The sequence below is a fragment of the Elephantulus edwardii genome, unplaced genomic scaffold, assembly GCF_000299155.1.
Source record: "Elephantulus edwardii isolate Elephantulus edwardi_28Jun2011 unplaced genomic scaffold, EleEdw1.0 scaffold00039, whole genome shotgun sequence".
In the NCBI taxonomy this organism is placed as follows: domain Eukaryota; kingdom Metazoa; phylum Chordata; class Mammalia; order Macroscelidea; family Macroscelididae; genus Elephantulus; species Elephantulus edwardii.
The window spans coordinates 19,859,435-19,874,195 of record NW_006399789.1 but is presented as its reverse complement, the minus strand read 5'-3'; positions in this window follow the sequence as shown (position 1 = coordinate 19,874,195).

The following is a 14,761-nucleotide window of genomic DNA, read 5'->3' as shown; positions in this document are numbered from 1 at the left end:
TATTGTTGTTGTTGTTATGTGCCGTCAAGTCGTTTCCGACTCATAGCGACCCTATGCACAACAGCCCTAAACCCTGCTCTATCCTGCGCCAACCGCACCACCTCTGACACACCCATCCCGATTACCCCAGTCACCGAATCAATCCATCTCATAGAGGGTTTTATGTTTATTATTTACATATTGTATGCCCAATAATTAATAAAATATTTCTTTTTTTTTACAGTTGTCAAAACAAACCACCTTAAGAATTAGACTTTACTGAAGGAGACAAGATGGAGTTTAGATTAAAGGTTTGTCAGAAATAAAGGGTTGTGATTTTAAGTACCCAACAATACAACCTTCTATCAGTCTTTCAGAGAATGATTGAAATGTATAGCATCAAACCAGTATCTGTTACATAAAGTGTTCTAGAAACACTTATGAATAATTCATATTATTACATATTATAACAGATGCAATTTTCTATCAGAATCTTGTTCTTAATTTTCTAAAATATACCAATGTGGCACAAAAGAATATTGAGGAGGTCAGAGTTATTCTTCCTTCCTATGTACCAGTAACTGGAGCACCTTTAAGTTGAGCTATTTCTAGTTTGCTGTTTGTTACCATCCATCATTTTACAGACACTTAAGCCTTTGAGAGTTCATTTCTTATAATTCTGAGAAACAGGAAGATATATGGACTCCCTCCCACACCTGGCAAATCATCTCAATCTGGATGTTTCCCTCAAGGTGTTTCAAACAGACACTTTTTTATTGTGTGAGAAAGTGAAAGCATATTGAACCTAAGGCCAAGTTATAGATCCCATAAAGGTAAACATCATATAAAACAACTGGTCCATTTTTCCCCTTCAACTTTCCAAACTTGTTTTTACCCATTTGCTTGAAATGTTTTCTCTCCTGCCTTGTAAGTATGTTATATGTAGGGTCTGATTCTCCCAGTAGTATTTGTTTTCCATTAACTTTCTATTGATTTTCAGTTATGTGTACATGGTACTGCACGAAATAAAGTACTAACACTAGATTTAAAGAAGTTCTGAACTGTAACTGTTTTATATTGGTGTCAGAACAACACAACATGCATACTATCTGTGGACTATTTTAAAAAATGTATTTAAAGGCAATTGTGACAAGTAGGGTCAAGTCCAACCAAATAATGTTATAAATAAGTTACAAGGGGAAGAATTTTGACATCTGGGAATGGAAGATATTCAAATAAAGATGAGGTGTTGTTTTTCTTTTTAAATAACATTGCAAAAGGTTAAACAGTGAATAAATACTTGTAAAAGCAAAGTTATTGAAAGATGAGAAAGTAGAGATGAATTGTAGGAAGAAACACAAAGCAAGTTGAGATGAGATACAGTTTTTTTTTTTAAGTGTGAGATTTAAAGTTATTGTGACTTAGTATGACTCATAACTTTGTCTCTCATACTTTAAGCATATTATCAGAAAGTAACTAGTCCTTGGAGAAAGATATCGTGTCGGCGAAGGTAGAGGATCAGTGAAAGAGAGAAAGATCCTTAATAAAACTTATGGACAAAGTGACTTTAACAATGGGCTTGAGCATGTCAGGGATGGGGAGGATAATACAGGACAGAATAAGGTTCAGATGTGTTGTTCACAGGGCAGCTATTGATTGTAGTTGATTTAATAGCAACAAACTATATGAATCATAATACTTCTCATATTTAGAAAAGCATTCAGGTTTCTTTTGTTTATAACAGAAGCTCAAATCAAAGAGACAAAAGAATTGGGAAAATAAATTTTTTTCTCTTAGTCTCAGTTATTTTACCTGTAAAATCGAATGAAAATCAAGATATTTTATTATTGAATGGATTAAGTATATCCTAAAGAGATTATAAAGTACTAATGAAAATATTATAATTTTTTAAGAAATGGTATAAAAACTATTATCAATAAATTACTAAAATATTTATGATACAGAACAGAGAAGCAAATATTATAATCACCTATTACATATAAATAAAAATTATTAAAGTTAGAATTTATTATCATCTGTAATATATGAATGTATAAAATGTAAAATGAATTGAAATAACGAGTAGAAAACACATAATTCCATTTAAAAGATTTGACTGAAATTCACAAAAGGAAAATGAAAATTAGGACAAAATCAAGACAGAAAAAATAGCATAGTATTTTAATTTTCCACAGCTACTGTTATAAATAACTCCTAACCGCATGATTTAAAACAACAAAAATGTATGGTCTCAGCGCTCCATAGAAGAAGTCTAAAACATCCATAGATTGCCAAGAGGACAAATATGTCTTGGGAAAAACATGCAGCCAGTGTTCATCTTAGAGGCTGAAATGGTAAATTTTGTTTCATATTCTTTGGACATGTTGTTACGAGGGGCTTTTTCCTTGGGAAAAAATATTGTAATTGGAAAGGTGGAAAGTCACTGAAAGAGAGGAAGACCACTAAAGAGAGGGATCAACACAGTGCCATTTAATAATGGGCTCAAGTATTAGAGATGAGGAGAATGGCACAGACTCCCTGTTCAAAGGGCTGCTGTGAGACATTGTTGACTTGACGGCACCTAACACCACCACCAACACACACAGGCTGGCTGTGACTCAGAGCTGACCCAATGACAGAATGTCAATTTACTAACTAAAAGCTTCAATGTTTGACTCCATCAACCAACTGCTTTGTGGGAAAAAGATGAAACATTCTTCTTTCTTTAAGATTTATACCACTCAACAACTGCAACACTCGTTTTTGCTTTGTGTGGAGAGGGATTTTCTTCCCCTTTTCAAATTTTCAGGAGACTTTAAGATCTCTGGTGGCATAGTGGTTAAAATGCTCTCTAGAAGAGGAGTCAGCCACAGTTTCTCATGATCCACACAGTCAAATGCCTTTGCATAATGAAACACAGACATTCGTCTGGTATTCCCTGCTTTCACCTATGATCAATCTAGCATTAGCTACAATATCCCTAGTACCACAACCCCTTCTAAACCCAGCCTGGACTTCTGGCAGTTTTCTGGTGATGTGCTGTTCCAGTCGTTTTTAGATAATCTTCAGTAAACTCTTCCTTGCATGAGAAATCAATGATATTGTTCTATAGTTTCCACACTCTATTGGGTCACCCTTCTTTGGAATGGAAACAAAGATAGATCCCTTCCAGTCAGTTGGCCAAGTGGTTGTTCTCCAGATTTCTTGGCACAACTTGGTAAGCATGTTAGCTGAAATATGTCAATTGGTATACTATCTATTCCTGGGGCCTTATTTTTTGCTATTTCCTTCAAAACAGCCTGAACTTCTTCCTTAAGCACCATAGGATCTTGCTTATATGTTGTTTCATTAAATTTTTCTGTGTCTGCCAATTCCTTTTGATACAGTAACTCAGTATATTCTTTCCATCTTCTTTTAATACTCCTCATCATTTAATATTCTACCTAAAGCACCCTTGATTATAGTAACTGGAGGCTTGAATTTGTTCTTCAGTTCCTTGAGCTTAAGAAATGCTGAGCGAGTTTGGCCCTTTTGATTTTCTGACTCCAACTCCTTGCACATTTCATTGTAATATTTTACTTTGTCATCCTGCACTGCCTTTTGAAATCTTATGTTCAGCTCTTTAGTATCTTGAATTCTTCCTTGTGCTTTGGCTTCTCTGTGCTCTAGTGCAATATTCAGAGTTTCTTATGATATCCATTTCGGTCTTTTCTTCCTCCTCTGTCTTTGTAATGACCATCTTCACTCTTCCTGGATGATACCCTTGATATCCTCCCACAATTCATCTGGTCTTCACTCATGAGTGTTCAAGGCCTCAAACCTGTTCCTGAGATGGTTCTGGAATTCAGGTGGGGTAGATTCAAAGTCATATTTTGGTAACCATGGATTCGGTTTAATTTTCCTCAGCTTCAGCTTGAACATAACAAACTGTGGCTCACTCTGAGAAGAATGGGAATCCCAGAACGCTTGATCATGCTAATGTAAAACCTATACTTGGACCAAGAGGCAGTCGTCAGAACAGAGCAAAGAAACACTGCATGGGTCAAAATTGGGAAGGATGTATGCCTGGGATGTGTCCTATCTCCATACCTTTTCAACATGTATGCAGAACAGATTATCTGGGAGGCTGGGCTCTATGTTGAGAAATGTGGGGTCAGGATTGGTGGAAGATCTATCAACAATCTGCATTATGCAGGTAACACAACCCTGCTTACTGAAACTGAGGAGGACCTGAAGCACTTGCTGCCGAGGGTCAATGATTGTAGCCTTCAATATGAATTGAGGCTCAATTACAAGAAGACAAAGATTCTCACCACTAGACCAATTGACAGTATCAGGATGGATGGTGAAGAGATTGAGATTGTTCACAGCTTTAGTCTGCTTGGCTCCACAGTCAACCCTTTTGGCACCAGTAGCCAGGAAATTGAAAGACATATTGCCATGGGAAAGTCTGCTGTTAGGGTTCTCTCCAATGTACTGAAGAGCAATGGTGTCTCTCTGGAGACTATGGTGCATCTGATACAGTCCATGGTCTTTGCAATCACTTGTTATGTGTCAGGAAGTTGGACAATAACTAGGGAGGATAGAAGGAGAATTGATGCCTTTGAGCTATGGTGCTGGAGAAGAGTATTGAGTGTACCATCGACTGCCAAGAAAACAAACAGATTCATCCTGGAGAGGGTTAAACCGGGCTGCTCCTTGAAGGCAAGAATTCTGAGGCTTCATCTGACATACTTTGGACATGTTGTAATAAGGGACTGGTCCTTGGAGAAGGACATCATGCTTGGGAGGGTGGAGGAACAGTGCAGGAGGGGAAGGCCCTCCCTGTATGAGGTGGATTGATTCAGTGACTGGGGTAATCGGGACAGGAGTGTCAGAGACAGTGCGATTGGCACAGGACAGAGCAGAGTTTAGGGCTGTGGTACATAGGGTCGTTATGAGTTTCAGGTGAATCAATGGCACATAACAGCAACAACAACAGCTACACGAGGAAGAAGTGGCAGTCTACTTCCATCAAGATTTACAGGCTTGAGGAGAAAATCTATACAGCAATCAACTCTGTTCTGTCGGGTCAAAGTGAAACATAGTAGACTTGAAGGCAGTGGGCTGTGGTTTGTCATATTGGCCTCGTTTTAACTTGATTATATTTACAAAGACCACGTTCCCAAATATGAAAGCAGCCCTTGTGGCATGGTGTGTTAGGTGTTTTGCTTCTAAGTGAAGGGCTGATAGTTTTAATTCTTCGCTGGAGAAAACATGGGCAGCTTTTCAAATTTGTAGCCTCAGAATTTGGATGGGAGTTTGCTATGAGTTGGAACCAACTTCCGAGCAATGGAAGGGTTTTGTTTTTGCTTTTCTCCCCTATTAATGTTTCTAAGAACTAATGGTAAGGATCTGCATTGCAAGTCCTAAAGCATGTGATTAGAACACATCCACTGCTCTTCAGGAGAAAGAGCCAATCTCTTCCCACACAATATATTGCCTCTGAAAGTTTTCTGAAGGCTCAGCTATCTATAATGACAACAACAATAAAAGTTAAGATGTCAATACATCTTCTTGTACATTATTGACTATGCAAAGGCATTTGACTGTGTGGATCATAATAAATTATGGCTAACATTGAAAATAATGGGAATCCCAGAACACTTAATTTTGCATGTGGGAAATATTTACCTAGATCAAGAGACTCTTATAGGAAGAGAGAAAAGGGATGCTGTTGTGTTTCTTCTGTGCTTTCGAGTCACTTGTGACTCACAGAAATCCTATGTACAACAGCCCTATGCCCTGCTCTATCCTGTGTCAATCTTACTATTTTTGACACACCTACCCCCATTATCACAGTCAATCAATCAATCAATCAATCAATCTCATTGAGGGTCTTCCTCTCGTGTGCTGTCCCTGAACTCTCCCAAGGATGACATCCCTATCCAAGGACTTGCCTCTTCTTGTAACATGTCCAAAATATGTCAGATGGAGCTTCAGAATCCTTGCTTTAAAGGAGCAATCTTGTTTCACTCTCTCAAGGATAACCCTATTTGTTTTCCTAGCAGTCCATGTTATATTCACTACTCTTCTCCAGCACCACAGCTCAAAGGCATCAATTCTCCTTTTATTATTCCTACTCATTGTCGAGATTTCTGATGCATTGCAAGTAACTGTGAAGACTGTGACCTGGATTAGGCACATCTTTGTCCCCAGATTGACATCATTGCTTTTCAGTACTCTGGAGGTCCTTAATATCAGCTTTCCCAATGCAATTTATCTTTTGATTTCCTGACAGCTGGTCTCAAAAGTGTTGATTGTGGAGCCACTCACATTGTCACCAATCTCAGCCTCTTCACCATTCATCATGGTGCTGCCAATCAAACACATCAGTGGTGAGAATCTTTGTTTTCTTGATGTTAAGCTTCAATCCATATTAAAGGTTGCAGTCCTTGACCTTCTGTAGTAAATGCCTCAGGCCCTTCTCAGTGTGGGCAAGCAAAGTTGTGTCATCTGCATAACACAGGCTTTTGATGAGTCTTCCTCCAATCCTGATGTCATGTTCATCCTCATAGAGCCCAGCCTCTGGAATGATCTTTTCTGCACATGGATTGAAAGGGTCTGGAGATAGGATACATCATTGCATACACTCTTCCTGATTTTGAGCCATGCAGTGTTTCCTTCCTCTGTTCTGACAGCTCCCTCCTGGTCCAAATATAGGTTTCTAGTAAGCACAGTCACGTGTTCTTGGATTCCTAATCTTCTCAGAGCCACAGTTTATTGTGATCCATGCAGTCTTTTGCATAGCAATGTAATACAGATAGACATTCCTATGGTACTCTTTACTTTCTGCCAAGATCCATCTAAAATTTCCTATAATATCCTTTGGGCCATGGCCTCTACTAAACCCTGGCTGCACATCCGGCAATTCTCTGTTGATATGCTGTTCCAGTTGTTTTTGGATAATTTTAAGCAGAATCTTGCTTGCATGTGATATTAATTACATTGTTTGATTATTTCTGCACTCTGTAGGATCACTTTTCTATATAATGAGATTATTTCATGAACTTCCAAAGAACAAACAGTTAGTTCTTGGAGAAAGTGAAGTCAGAGTGCTTGTTGGACACAATGATGGCTAAACATTGCCTCACATACTTTTGGCATGTTGCTAGAAGGGGCTATACATAGGAGAAGGACATTATGCTTGGGCAGGTGTAGGGATGGTAAACGAGAGGAAGATTCTCAACCAGCTGGATGGTACGCAGTGACTGTGACAGTGGGCTCAGTGTGTCAGAGATTGTGAGGATGGCACAAGTTAGGATAGGGTTCACATCTGTTATTCATAGAGTCATTATGAGTCATACTCATATTCATAGCAACTAAAAACAACAGTATCTTTTGGGGGGATACAATAAAACCTCTAGCAATAAAGGAAAGATTTATGGCAGAGATAGAAAAAAAAATTTAAGCTTATAATTTGAAAATGATCTCTAAAATCCAAAAGAGTGTATCAAGATACCTTTATATTATAAACTTATGTTCTAAGGATTTGTGAATATAAGATTGCCTTGAGATAAAATTGAAAGTACAGATAATTTCTGTAACAAATCTATAGCTATAATTTTCTACAATTGTAAATTTTATTTTATTCACATATGTTTTTTAAAAGAGTGCTAAATTGTAAACAAAACAAAATGATGACATTTTTGGAGAGGGACATTGTGTTGGGAAATTAAAGCGCTAATGAAAAAGAAGACCCTCAACAAGACGGGTTAACCCAGGGATTGTAACAATGGGCTTTAAAGTGCAGCAGGGATTGATGAGGACAGAGCAGGATCTGACAAGGTTTTGTTCTGTTACAGACCAGGTTGCTTTGAATTGGAGCTGATCTGAGTGTACCTAACAACCAAAATGAGTTTCAACAAGAACATTTTAATAACCACATGAGCATAATATATCCTCTAAAAGTTGTTTTCTTACTAGTTGAAAGAAATAAAAAGCTGTATTTTTGGAGAAAATATAAAATTTAAATTGCTTGTGATGTCTTTAGCTGTCTTCTTTCTAACATATCATTTGTGCAAATAAGGATTGTCTGTCTTTTATTATTAACTTGAAACATTTTGTTACTTTTACTATGTATTGTTAAAATCTAAGAAGTTTAGTTACTGGATACTTGATGTTAATCTTTCTCTATTAAACTATTACATTGAATTGAGGTAAAAATGAAAGTACAGATACTTTCTGTAGCAAATCAGTAGCTAAAATTTTCTACAATTACAAATTTTATTCTACTCACTTATGGTTTTTCTTAAACATATGGATAAAGTACAGGGCAAAATACTTATTAATATATTATTTATTTTGTTGTTCTTAAGACTACAGGCAGCAAAACACACAATAGTTGAATAGTCTTTTTATGCACCATTTGTGGTTGCTCATCCTGGAGAGGGTGAGACCAGGCTGCTCCTTGGAGGCAAGGATTCTGAAGCTTCATTGGCCATGTTGCAAGGAGGGACCAGTCCTTGGAGGGGATGTCATGCTTGGGAGGGTCGAGGGACAGCACAAGGGAGAAAGATGTGGATGAAATGGATTGACACAGTAACTAGGGTAATGAGGGTAGAGGTGTCAAAGACAATGAGATTGGCTCAGGATAGAGCAGGGGTCAGAACTACTGTGCTTAGAGTCACTGAGTTGTAGTTAACTAGATGACACATAACAACAACATACCATGTTGAAGACCTTATACACAGTCTGTTCTCAATGTGTTTTCAGAACACTTGGGAAATCAAGTGAACAATAATTGCAATGCTTCTGGCAAGACATAACATAAAGAAAGCAATAGCGTCTTCTGGGTGAAGTACAAATATAGTGACTTTCATATTGTCTATTTTATTGGCAATGTAATTTGAAGAAAACTTCAAAAATTATCAAAGAAATAAAACAGGACATTAAAGTATTGGATAGTAATAAGATAACAAAGTGTTTTAAATTCTATGATGACATGTGCTGCGCTAGAAGTTTTGCCAAGGTTATTTGAAGATACTGGTTATACTACAGCAGAATGATGGGGAGAAAAAGAAAGTGAAAAAAGTACCAGAATTTAACTAGGTTTATTTCCTATGAATAAGAAAAACAAAATGACACATTCTAAGAAACAGAAATTCAGTGAAGAAGAAGGGTGCAAATGACCTATTAACTTTGATAAGTAAAATGAAGAAAATGTGGAAACCAAATCATTTCTAGTAGAAAAAACAGATATAAAAATTGTAAGCCTCCGGTGGCGGTGGGGGAAGCGTATCTGGCTCTTCATGAAATAAAGCCTTAAAAGAGAAAAATAGTGTTACACAATCTCACACAAGCCTAAACGTCTAGAATGTTTATACCCTAGAGAAATAAAGACACAATGCAGATTTTATGGTATCTTTTATTTTAACAATAGTTTATCCTAAAAGTTATTTTTTTTCCTTTCCAAAGAGAATCTACCTATAAAAACCAGTAAAATAATAAGAACAACAGGTAAAATTGGATAAAAGGCTCCGTTTTCTAGCTCTCTAGGATTTTACCCTATAATTTGTCTTTTAGTTTTTTACTTCTCCTGTCCCTGAGTGTCTTATATAACAATTGATTGTAGATTACCCCATCTAAGAGTAGATTGACTATTCTTGAATTATAGTCCAGGAAAGCATACCGTCTATTGCCCTTTACTTCAGGTACAAATGTATTCAATCTAACCTAAAAATATCACTTTTTTTTAGTTCTTAAAAACCTTTTGTGAAGGAGAGATCACACTCTTTATAAATGTAGTGGAAAACATTTATTTGATAGGCTAATTTTGGATAAATATTCAAAGATTATGCTTATTCCAATTCTGTTGTTAATGAGTACTAGAATAAAACACAACCATGTTATTATCATGTCACTTTAACTAATAAGATTCTGGGAAGAAAAAGGTGAAGGACTTTATGACATAAAAAAATTTCCTTTCTTATTTTTATCTAGACTGTAGATTTATATCCAGGTTATATCTTTTACCTCTTTTCTGTATTCTATAGAACACTCTATTTATGTTTAGACAAATAGTGAAAGAAAAAATAAAGAATAATTACAGAGTAGAATTATAAAGAAGTTTAAGCTGGACTGAAAGTCTTGATTAATGTTTGTTGAGGTAAGAAGAAGTTATTGTTGTTGTTAGGTGCCATGAAGTCGAGTACAACCCAAACAACCCTGTGAACAACAGATCTGAACCCTGTCCTGTCTGGTGCTATTCTCACACAAGAGCCCATTGCAGCAGTCACTGTGTCGATCTACTTGGTTGCGAGTCTTCCTCTCTTTTGCCGACCTTCCATCTTATCAAGTATCATGTCCCTCTCCAAGGAACTGTCCCTCCTAGCAACAGGCCCAAAGTATGTGAAGCAAAGCTTTATCATCTTTGTATTCAAAGAGCACTTTGACTGTACTTTCTCCAAGACATATTTGTTTGTACCTTTGTCAGTCCATGACATTTTCAGCATTTTTCTCCAACAACACAGATCAAAGGCATCAATTATTTTTCTTTCATCCTTAGTATTGTCCAGCTTTCAGATGCATAGCAAGTGACTAAAAAGATCATGGCCTGAATCAGACATACCTTATCCTCAAACTGACATTATTACTCCTCCATAATTTGGAGTAAATCTTATGAACAGTAAAAGAAGCTCTAAGATTTGTCTAAAAAGGAGGCTTCATAGGAAGATCACCTTGCATCTATGCCAGAGAATATTCTTGACTAGGTAAACCAGGAATATTAATACAGAGTGATTTAGAATTTTGAACACAGTTATGACTATTTTTTTATTGGATTACCTTTATTTTTGCCATTGCTCCTAGGAAGTCATTAATTTTGTGTTTTAAAGTATTCATTATATGTATATTCATTACACACACACATACATACGGAAGCAGGAGTGGCATACACGTCCTAAATAATATGCCTCCAGAAACCCTAAATGTCGATAATTGTAGAGGAGCTTCAAGCCTTTTGTTCATAGGGTCGGCAAAAGTTGTGCTTGACTTGAGGCAATCATTAACAACACACACACACACACACGTGTGTGTGTGTGTGTGTGTGTGTATTCATATAGAAACTACTATATTTACATACCCAGAAATTTTGTTTTGCCAACCCAACACTGTTCTATCTTTTTAAAAGGTACCTAATGGGAAATTAGGTAGGCAGGATCATAGTAGACAGTGAAGAGAATGAGACTGTTAACAGCTTCAGTTTGCTTCACTGCACAATCAACACTGTTGTTACCAGCCACTAGGATATCAAAAGATGAATTGCACTGGGAAAATCTGCTGTCAAGGGACCTCTCTAGAGTACCAAAAAGCAATGATGTCAGTCTGGAGACGAAGTGCATCTGATTCGGGCCATGGTCTTCACAATGTCCTTTTGGGGTCCTCTCAGAACCTACCTTCTTGCTGTTAGACATCTTTGAATTAGCTGTGACTCATAACAACACTAAGAAGAAGAGCAGATCTGAACCTTGCCTTATTTCTCCAGTGTCTTCCTCATCGTCTCCAATATACTTGAGTCCATTGATATTGTCCCTGTGTAAATCCTTCTATTGAGGGTCTTCCTCTCTTACACTGTCCCTCAACCTTGCTAAACATGATATCACTTTCCATGGAGGAGTCTATCTTGGCAAGATACCCAAAATATGTGAGATTATGCTTCACCATCCTTGTCTCCAAGGAGCACTCAAACTGCGCTTTTCCTAAGACATACCTGGCTTTTGTTTATTTGTCATAGCTTTTGTTTTGTTTTGGGTTTTTTTTGCATGTACATTGTAGGGTTTAAAAAATTAAGTATATATTAAATTTTATATTGTTACATGAAATATTCATGTGTTGTTACATGCTTTTGAGTCACTCATAGCAATTCTATGTACAATATCTTGAACCAATTTCTTCATCTCTGACACACCTACTCCATTACCCCAGTCACTGACTCAATCCATCTCATTTAGGGTTTTTCTCTTCTGTGTTGTCCCTCCATCCTTCCATACATGATGTCTTTTTCCAAGGACTAGTCCCTCCTGCAACATTTCCAAAGTGTGAGATGGAGCTTCAAAATCCTTGCATCCAAGGAGCAACTTGGTTTCACGCTCCCCAGAACAGACTGTTCTCTTAGCAGTCCATAGTATATTCAATATTCTTCTACAGCAAGACAACTCAAAGGCACAGATTTTTCTTCTATCATCTTTAGTCATTGTCCAGCTCTCTGATGCATATCTAGTAATTGTGAAGACTATACCTTGGATCAGGCACATCTTAGTGTTTAGACTGACCATTGCTCTTCAGTACTCTGGAGAGGTGTCTGACAATGCAGTTCATCTTTTTATTTTCTAGCTGCTGAAACAACAGTGTTGATTGTGAAGGCAAACAAGCTAAAGCTGTTAACAATCTCAATCTCTTTTCTATTATGATGTTTCCAATTGGTCTAATGGTGAGAATCTTTGTTTTCTTGATGTTAAGTTTCAGTCCATAATGAAGGCTGCAGCATATGCTTCAGATCCTCCTCAGATTCAGCAATCAAAATGTATCATCTGCATAATGCAAGTTTCTCCTTCAAATCCTGATGTTTTATTCTTTTATGTTGTATTTCATACAATCATTCCTATGCATTGCATTTTATAAAACTAATCACCATTGATCAATGCCCACTATCACTGCATCCTTTCATACTACTATTGGATCATTGCTTATAATTTCACCCCCTCCCTCTGCCCACCAAATGCTGTAATCCTATGGTTACTCACCCCATTTTCAACTCTCTGCCCCTGCTCCTTTCCCCTTTGGATTTTTAAACACATCTTACTAGTTACCCTATTTTTACAATAATACCTTGGTGTGAGATGTGGATCCTGCTTCAGCTTTCTGCAAGTAGATGTCCAGTTTTGCCAGTACCATTTGTTGTCTGTCATTCCCTATTTGATAAGTTTTGTTTCATTGTTGAATACTAATTGACTGTACATAGATGGGTTAATTTCTGAGTTCTTGATTCCCTTAGTCTATGCGTCTGCCATTGTACCAATATGAAACTGCTTTGGTTTACAGCCATGTACCAGGTTTTGAGATCAAGAGTGCTATGCCACCCACTTCATTTCCCCCCCCAGATATGCTTTATTTGGGGTCTCTTTTCTTTCCAGATATGTTTACTAATTACCTTTTCTATCTCTTTGAAAAATTAACTTAGTTCTGTGTTGGGATTGTATTTAACATGCATATTGCCTTTGGTTTGGCACAGGACAGAGCGGAGTTTAGGGCTGTTGTACGTAGGGTCGCTATGAGTCGCAGGCGACTCGACGGCACATAACAACAACAACAGCAACAACAACATTGCCTTTGGTACGATTGTTGTTTTTACTATATTGAGCCTTCATATTCATGAACAAGGCACTTCCCCCCCCCCCATTTATTTAGGTCTCTTACTGTTTCTTGCAATAGCATTTTGTGTTTTTCTTTATAAAGTTGTTTTTCTTTATAAAGTTGCATCTCCAGCTAGGTTTATTCCCAGGTATCTTAATTTGTGGCTGGTTATTGAAACCAGTATTACATTCTTATTTCCCTTATCTGTGTTTTCTTTGTTACTGTACAGGAATACCACTGAGTTTTGTATATTAATCTGGTAACCTACCATTCTACTAAGTTGGTCTAGTAGCTCTAAGAGGGTTTGTTGTGTTTTGCTTTGATTTATTGTGTTTTTTTGTTGTTGTTGCTGTTGTTGTTGAGTCTTTTGGGTTTTCCGTGTACACTATCATATTGCCTGCGTATTAGCAACGATTTTACCTCCTCTTTGCTGGTCTTGATATATCTTAGTTCTTTTTCTTATTGTGTTGTCCTAGCAAGTATTTCTACTACAATATTGAATAGGTAAAAAGGGACATCCTTGTCTGGTCCCTGATTGCAAGGGAAATGCCTTTAATCTTCCTCCATCGAGATTGATGTTGGCTCTTGGCTTTGTGTATACACTTTTTACTATGTCGAAGAAATTATCTTCTATTCCTATTTTGCTGAATGTTGTAATTAGGAAGCATTGTTGGATTTTGTCAAAGGCCTTTTCTGCATTGATTGATAGAATCAAGTTGTTCTTGTCCTTTGCTCTGTTCATATGAATAAATACATTGATCATTTTTCTTATGTTAATCTATCCTTGCATATTTGTTAGGAATTCCATTAGATTATGATGAATTAATTTTTTAGTGTACTGTTATATTCTGTTGACCAGGATTTTGCCTCTTTTGGGCATTAAAGTTATTCTTGCTTCATTGAATTACTCTTGGAGTATTTATTCTTTTTCTCTTTTTGGAAATAATTTAAGATAAATTGGAGATAGATATTCGCCAAAAATAATTCAGCCATGAAGTCACTTGGACCACAAGGGTTTTTTTTTTTTTTTTTATTGGGTGTCTTTTTTTGACCTGCTCGATTTCTTCTTTGGGATAGGTCTGTTTGCATTTGTCCATGCCAATCTGGTTAGGTTTTTTTCCCCCAAGAAAATTGTCCATTTCCTCTAAGTTTTTAATTTTATCTGAATATTGGTTTTAATAATACTCTTTTATTATTGATTTTATTTCACCTGGTTATGTTGCGATATCACCTCTATCCATTCTTATTAGAGTTATTTCTCTCCTCTTTCTTTTATTTTTGTTAAGTTTGCCAGTGGATTTTCTATCTTATTGGCCCTTTCAAAAAACCAGCTGCTGCTGTTGATGTTGTCAATTGTTTTTAGTAAGCAAAGTGTTACCTGCTTGTTGTT